The sequence below is a fragment of the Diceros bicornis genome, chromosome 4 (assembly GCF_020826845.1).
Source record: "Diceros bicornis minor isolate mBicDic1 chromosome 4, mDicBic1.mat.cur, whole genome shotgun sequence".
Taxonomy (NCBI): Eukaryota; Metazoa; Chordata; class Mammalia; order Perissodactyla; family Rhinocerotidae; genus Diceros; species Diceros bicornis.
Genome location: NC_080743.1, coordinates 52,421,451 through 52,429,532, shown reverse-complemented (window position 1 = coordinate 52,429,532; position 8,082 = coordinate 52,421,451). Strand labels below are relative to the sequence as shown.

The following is an 8,082-nucleotide window of genomic DNA, read 5'->3' as shown; positions in this document are numbered from 1 at the left end:
CTTCTGTTGGAATATGAATGTCCTTTTGTTGTGTCTTAGAGGGGGAGAGTTCAATGGGGAAAGCTCACTCCGCCATGATGCTGACATCACTCCCCTGATTTTAATTCTTTTGGGTATATACCCAGAAGTGGAATTGCTGGATTGTATGGTAATTCTAGTTTTAATTTTTGAGAAACTGCCATACTATTTTGGTTAGTAACTACACTATTTTAGATTCCAACCAACAGTGCACAAGAGTTGCAATTTTTCTACATCCTTGTCATTTTTTGAGTTTTTAAAATTTTGGTAATATCTATCCTAATTGGTGTGAAGTGGTATCTCACGGTGGGTTTGATTTGCATTCCCTTAATAATTAGTCATGTTGACAACATCTTTTCATGTGCTTATTGGCCATTTGCATATCTTCTTTGGAGAAATGCCTATTCAAGTCCTTTGCCCATTTTTTAATTGGGTTGTTTGTTTTTCGTTGCTGAGTTTTAGGAGTTCTCTATATATTCTCAATATTCTTTCCTTATTAGACATATGATTTGCAAATATTTTCTCCTTTTCTGTGGGTTGCCGTTTTACTCTGCTGATAGAGTCCTTTGATGCACAAAAGTTTTATTTTGATGAATCCCAATTTATCTATTTTTTCTTTTGTTGCCTGTGCCTTTGGTGTCAAATACAAGAAATCATTGCCAAATCCAGTGTCATGAAGCTTTTCCCCATACGTTTTATTCTAAGAATTTTATAGCTTTTGCTTTTAAATTTAGGTCTTTGATCCATTTTGAGTTAATTTTTATATACAGTGTTAAATAAGAGTCCAAATTCATTCTGTTGCAGGTGGATACCCATTTTCCCCAGAAACATTTGTTGAAGAAAAGACTGTCCTTTCAACCATTGAATGATCTTGGCATCCTTGTTGAAAATCATTTGACTATATATGCAAGAGTTTATTTCTGGGCTTTCTATTCTATTCCATTGGTCTATATGTCTGTCTTTATGCCAATATCACACTGTTTTGATTACTGTAGCTTTGTAGTAAGTTTTGAAATCAGGAAGTGTGAGTTTTCCAACTTTGTTCTTCTTTTTCAGGATTGTTTTTGCTATTCAGGATCCCTTGAGATTCCACACAAATTTTAGGATGGATTTTTCTATTTTTGCAAAAAATGTTGAGATTTTGATAGAGATTGCGTTGGATTTGTAGATCATTTTGGGTAGTACAGACATCTTAGCAATATTAAGTCTTTCAATTCAGGAATATGAGCCATTTTTTCATTTACTTATGTCTTCTTTAATTTCTTTCAGCAATGTTTTGTAGTTTTTATTGTACAAGGCCTTCACTTCCTTAGTTAATTCCCAAGTATTTTATACTTTTTGAGGCAAATGGAATTGTTTTAATTTCCTTTTTCAATTGTTCATTGTTAGGGTATAGAAACACCACTGATTTTTGCATGTTTATTTTGTATCCTGCTACTTTGCTGAATTTGTTTATTAGATCTAATAGCTATTTTGTGTGTGGAATCTTTAGAGTTTTCTACATATAAGATTATGTCATCTATGAACAGAGATAATTTTACTTCTTTCTTTCCAATTTGGATGCCTTTTAGCTCCCTGCCTTCTTATCCCAAGATTCCTCTGAGGGATTCTCTGCACTCTCCAAAGATGCGGCAAAGGCCCTTCCTTAGAGAAGACCTTGCCTTATAACAACCATTCTCTAGGACATTCTCCTGTGGTGAGCTCTGATGAGAATGAGATTGTCCTTGAAAATTCTCACTGTTTCACTGTCGTTTTAGCAAGAGATGTTCTTGTCTTGTACTACATGTCCCTCCTCTAGGCTGCTATAATATCCAAAGGTTAGGACAGTTGCCACATCCTGATAAAGTATCTGTTTTTAAGCACTTATTTCCTACCAATTTGAGGTCCTCAAGGAAAACTTGACTGAACTTTGTGCCTCCAGGACCCAGCATGGGGTCAGCAAAATTAATTACTCAATAAATATCCACAAGAGAAAGTGTATAAAACCCTTTGTAAACTGAAAGTACAGAAGAATATAATTATTGCTATTTCTTTACATGCAATGGTCTTTTTTCCTTAGCTCCTCCTGATCCTAAAAAGAAGAACCATTAAGGTAAAATTCTCCAACACTTCTTCAAGCATTTTTCATTCCTTCTAATCCAACACTTCTATGGTGGGCATCTACTGTGAGGACAGCCCTAAGGTCGAGTTCTGGGGTGTGCAGCAGAGCTTCATGGTTACATCCTCCTCCTCTTGGCGTTGATGCTTCCCAGCAGTATAGATGACCCCTGGGTTCATCTTGTGGACCTCCTTGAGCAGGTGTACAACTTCATTGTGGGGTAAGTTACTCTCCCAGTCCTCGCTGCTCAGTATCAGGTTGATCCTTAAGGAAATGGATGTTGTTGTAGACATTCCTTAGTTTCCCCTCCAGCTTTCTGATCCTAGCCTGAAGACTGTCCTCATTCTCATCTCCTTTGGCTACCAAGACAGCACCATCAGCTTATCCTTCTACATGTTGTTCTCATTCTCTAAACCTGCAGACACTCTTCCAACTACTCTCTCAGCTATGTGTTCTCAGGGCATAGGCTAAGCGCAATGTTTATTCAGCAAACACATACACTAGGGACTACAGCCTGGTTTTGGCTACAATTCCTAATGGCCTCTTTAACACACACCTCAGTTCATCAGAGAATACTGGAGCGGGAAAGAAGTGTCAAGCACAAAAGACAAGGCCAAAGCCAGGCTGATTCAGCTGACAAAAATACAACGAGCCACTTTTAGATTCAGTTTATTACTTATATAGTGAAAGGAAGAGTGGCCAAATATGCCAGCTTCTTGGGCCATTGTCTTACACACCAAAAAGTATAATACCCAAATAAAAGGGACTGATGACTGCAATATGAATTGTAGAATACCCATTGCTGAGGAGCCAATTCTAGACTGTAGCCAAATGGTTTTATAGTCTCAGTCATACCTTGAGCAGCGCAGGCAGAAAGCATTAATTCTCATCAAAATTTGGTAGGTGTTGATAGCCTATCTCATGACAGCCTATCAGGGAAATTAGGGAGGTGAGTGGGATCTTCAAGGCAACTTCTCACAAGCCTCCATCCTCTTGTGTTACAGAGGATGAAAAGGCATTCTGCCAAGACTCAGATTAGCTGCAATTCAAGCCTTTGCCTGTGTGGCCTATGTGAATATATACAAGGTCTCCAGGGCATCATGGTGGGGCTGTTCCTTTATAGGAAACTTGGAAGACTAGAAAAATTAAGGACAATAATGTAATTTTATAGAGGAAGAAACTGAGACTTGTAAAGATTAAGAAACTGGCTAGAGCTCCTGCAGCTTGTTGGTGGCAGAGCTACCTTTACAAATTTGGGAGCCTCGAGACTCCCAGGTCGGTGCTCTTTGCACTGTGCCACACAGTCTCCTAAGAGAATGTTTGGGGCCTGTGGAAAAAATAATGATCTTCTCACTTTTAAGACAAAAAATCGGAAGATTCTTGCCCAGGAAAAATATATTCTCATGGATTCTATAGGTCTATTTTTTATGCTCAGTCAGCTTTCAATCCCTAGCTGTTGAAATTGGACCAAGGAACATGAAAGTAATAATTAACATTCATCACAATTACAATGTATTTAGTAATTATCTGTATAATGTTTGGCTGTTAGAAGATAATCTTTATGTGAGTAGGGACTGTCTTATTCCCCCTATATCCCCACTACACAAGTCCCTGCCACATACAACAGTCAATAAATACTTGTTGAATGAATGAATAAAAGTCATTATAAGCAACTATTTTTTTTTGTATTTTATTTTTTTACTTTTTTTGTGTGTGTGTGTGAGGAAGATCGGCCCTGAGCTAACATCTGCCAAGCCTCCTCTTTTTGCTGAGGAAGACTGGCCCTGGGCTAACATCCATGCCCATCTTCCTCCACTTTATATGGGACACTGCCACAGCATGGCCTGACAAGTGGTACGTTGGTGCGTACCCAGGATCCGAACCAGTGAACCCCGGGCCACCGCAGCGGAGTGTGCACACTTAACCGCTTGTGCCACCGGGCCAGCCCCATAAGCAACTAATTTTTACCAATATTTCTTAGATCCAAGAGTATTCCTCACCAAATCCTTTAGTGGGCTGGATTGAAGCAATAAAACCATGGATTTGGAAAAGACATTATTGGATTTGAATACCAGATCCACCACGTAACTAAATATGCAATAGTAGACAAATTCTTTAATCTCTTTGAGCCTCATTATCCTATGTTACAAAAGGGAGAATATAATATTACATATAGAGTTTTTGGATGATTTTAAATGTGTGTGGGTGTCTGTGTGTGTGTATATATATATATATATACACACATAAAGAGAGACAGAGACACAGACTACTAAGCTCAGTGTCTGAGAAATCACTCAATTAATGTGAATTCCTCATCCTCCAATCCTTGGTGCACTGGCTTTAGATCTAGGGATCACTTACACCAAAATCACATAAGACCTTGTTAAGAACATCTGGGTATAGGGATAGGGCACAGGAATCTTCCTTTTTTCCCACAAATTTCCTAGGTAATTCTTATATAACCACTGAAGAAGCAAAGTAAATAGCTAGTTCAAAATCTGAAGAATCGTCTCCTGGATGATCAGTGATCAGCTCAGCCCCTAAATTATGTTTCTCAGGATTCCAAAGTCTCAGAACAGGGAGTACAGTGATTGGTGTGACATCAAGGAAAAATGTTTTGAAACATGGGAATTGGGAACAGAATAACTAGGACAGGGTTTCTCAATAAGGGAGAAGAGAGGACAAGTATTGAAACAATATTGGGGTGGAGGAGAGAGAGAAAGAGGCGTGTGTATCGTTTCAGAAAGGATATTCAATACTATAATTTTATGGTTAGGAAAAAACTCCACTATTTTTGTGACACAGACTGTAGAAAGCAAAGCTCAATGATAACTCCTTGACAGGTAGGGCTGTGCATTAGGGAGATTCTATATTTTGCACTATCAGAGATTCTCAAGACCATGGGAAAGATTGGTGTTTCAGGTCAGTAACTCTGGGAAATAAAGGAAATAATCCATCATAATATCTTTATATGGTTCAATTGTAGGTTTGAATGTGGGAACAAAGCTGCATTTTACTTGTCCAAAATATCACACACCTAAGTTTGTTTAGAGTTCAAGCCAGGCAAGCCATTTTGTGATGATTCAGGATAAAAGGACTGGCATTAAGAATGGTGACATGAAACAAAAATGATCACAAGATTATAATTTTCAAAGTATATGGTACAGGGAAAAGGGATGATGGTTTTGTGCATTGAGAGTCCAGGGTTCTAGCATTACTTCTGCCATAGATTATTGTGCAACTTTGATCAAGTCACTTTTCCTCTGTGGGCCTCAATTTTCTCAGCTACAAAATGAGGATAGTGCGTGGATGACCACAAAGTTTCTTTTAATTCCAGCATTATGTTGTGGTTTGATGAAGTTTAAACAATTCATGTCAGGCAGTGAGACAACAGGGCATGAATTCAAGGTAGAACACTGCCAATGCTGTGCACCAACAAAAAGACATCTTCATGATGATTAAATTTTCAATAACTGGCCCTTGGCACTGAAAGAACAAATGGGTCTCCTCACCCTCTCACATAGCAAGCACTAGATTCTGGAAAGATGGCAACGGTCTCAGAGTTTACGATGTCATTTGGGAAGAAATGTGAGATAAAATGAGAAAAAGGAAAGAAGAAAATTCCTGAAATAGTCATCATATGGTAGAAGTTGAAGAGTAAATTAATGAACATACTTCTAAGCTTGGAGATGATATTTGGATAATATGTGAACAGGTGATGATATCAGTCCTAGGCTATAGTCAGTATGCCTTGGCATTGTTTTACCTTCAGCAGTTGAAGTTTCTGGCAGTCACAGGGTCAATCAAAATCTGAAGCCATGGAAAGATACAATGATGCTATACAGCTATGTGACGCAATTTTAGAAGATCCAACTGATACCACTGCAAGAAAACATAAGACTGACATTGAAAAAGCCCCAGGGGAAATGTGGAAGCTGCTCAGGATTAACATGAATGAGTATTTAGAACAGTTTCTTGGGAACCAAGAAGCATGGCATGAACTTCCAGAATTGTATGTCAACAAACACAACTACGCAAAAAAAGCCTTTTGTTTAGAGGAGCATATAGTGACAAATCCACACAACACTTACATTGTCAGATCTAGGATGCTGAAGTTAAATATAAACAATGTAGACTTGAAAATCTTGACCTTTCAGGAAAGTATTTTGCACAGGCATTGAAACTACTCAACAAAAACATGAGAACTTTGTTGGGCTTAAGTGCATGCAAGTCATATTGTTTCTGCTCCAAAAGCAAGCACAAAAATGGAAAAGAACAACATGAAATATGTTCCTTGGGAAGCTAGTCAAATAAACAGAGTTTATCAGTTTGCAGGTTGAAATAAGAAGGAAACTAAATACTCTGTTTAACCAGTTGAAAATATGTTGGATACATTGTGGATCACTAAGTCTTAAATTTTCAAAAGCTCTTGCACATTAGATTTCACAACTGCTCAGTTGAATTTATTGGCCTGTAATTTACTACATGCCTAATGCTATTTATACCAAATCTCTGCTAATGAGGAAGGTGTGTGTGTGTGTGTGTGCGCGCGTGTGACAGAGAGAGAGAAAATAAATGATTTAACACCACTATATCTGTACGTCCCCAAGTATGCATGCTGTCAAACTCCCTATGTCAGCAAGGATGACTTATAACTTAATGCCTTAAATGGTATAAGTCTCAGAGTAATCACTGGTCAAATTACTATTAATTTGTTTTGTGTATACTTCTATAGAGAATTTCACTCTTAGCCATGCTAAGATTATTGGTTATGATACAAAATTATCCAGAGCCATTCAGTCTCATCACACACAGTGAGTTTTGCTTTTCCCTCACACAAAGCCCTTCTACAAACTACAGATTAGAAATGGAGATTTAAGAAAGAAGCAACAAAAGGGCCTTAGTAAAAGACTGTATCTAGTATTCTTAACTATTAATAGTACAGCAAATAGACTCATGGGTACAACTTCCCAGTGTAACCTAACATCATCACCTCAGATGGACATTTGTCAGACTGTACAAGTACTGCAACAGGATTTCCAGGACCCTTACCCAAAAGCAGAGGACATTGTGGGAGTAGATTATTTACCTCAAGATCAATAAAACATGAATTAATTATTAGGGCTAAATAGACCAAAAGAACTAATCAAATTGTGGTTAAAGTTCTGTTTTTACTGGGCATATGAGAAAACCCCTTTTCTTTTTAATATACTGACTCCTCAGTTTAACAGGGTCTATGTGTACAAACTGGAATGAAACATTGTTTAAATGACATTTTGTGTCAACTGAGTTTTTGGGTTAGTGAAAAAACATCCTGTGGAAATCTTAATATAGATTGTAAACTAATCATCAAGATTGAAGAATAATGATTCTATGGAAAATAATACCTATTGGCCTATGAAACTATTCAGCACAATATAAGAATGATTAAACATAATGCAAAGTGCCTCTATGAAATTTCTTTACTTTTCATGATCTTGTAGTTACTTACAAATATTCAGTAAGAATCCTTACTCTTTCTACCAGAATATAATTTAGATATATCATAGTACAACCACAACCATGCCAAAAATCTTGTTAAATTTGGTGTGCAAGCCCACTATTATGGAATAACAAACATACTTCACTATAGATATGATGCCTACAAAGTCCTCTCAGGAAAATGGCCTCTTACCTGGTGTATGGTTTATAGAATCCCAGACTTACAGATACCAAAAGATGTCCCTTCCTAAGTCCAGCAACATAAACAAATATAGGGATCTTAGGGAAAAAGGACCCATACAGTTTTAGATGCAGCAGGTAAATCCTGGTAAAGGCAGTCTGGATGATTATTATTTCTTGATCTCAGTAAAGCTGATAAGAGGATAAAATAATTCTTGCACCCCTCCCCCCAAATAAATTGTAACCCTAGAGGCTTTACAAAGCTTCCAGAAAGAAGTTAATTCTCGGCCTTAGTATCTATTTAT

The 8,082-nt window shown here is 37.5% G+C and overlaps 1 pseudogene; it reads left to right on the top strand.

Moving 5' to 3' along the window:
• The first annotated feature begins 5,016 nt into the window (after window positions 1–5,016).
• LOC131401162 (ER membrane protein complex subunit 2-like) lies at window positions 5,017–6,531 on the top strand (annotated as a pseudogene).
• Window positions 6,532–8,082: the final 1,551 nt, after the last annotated feature.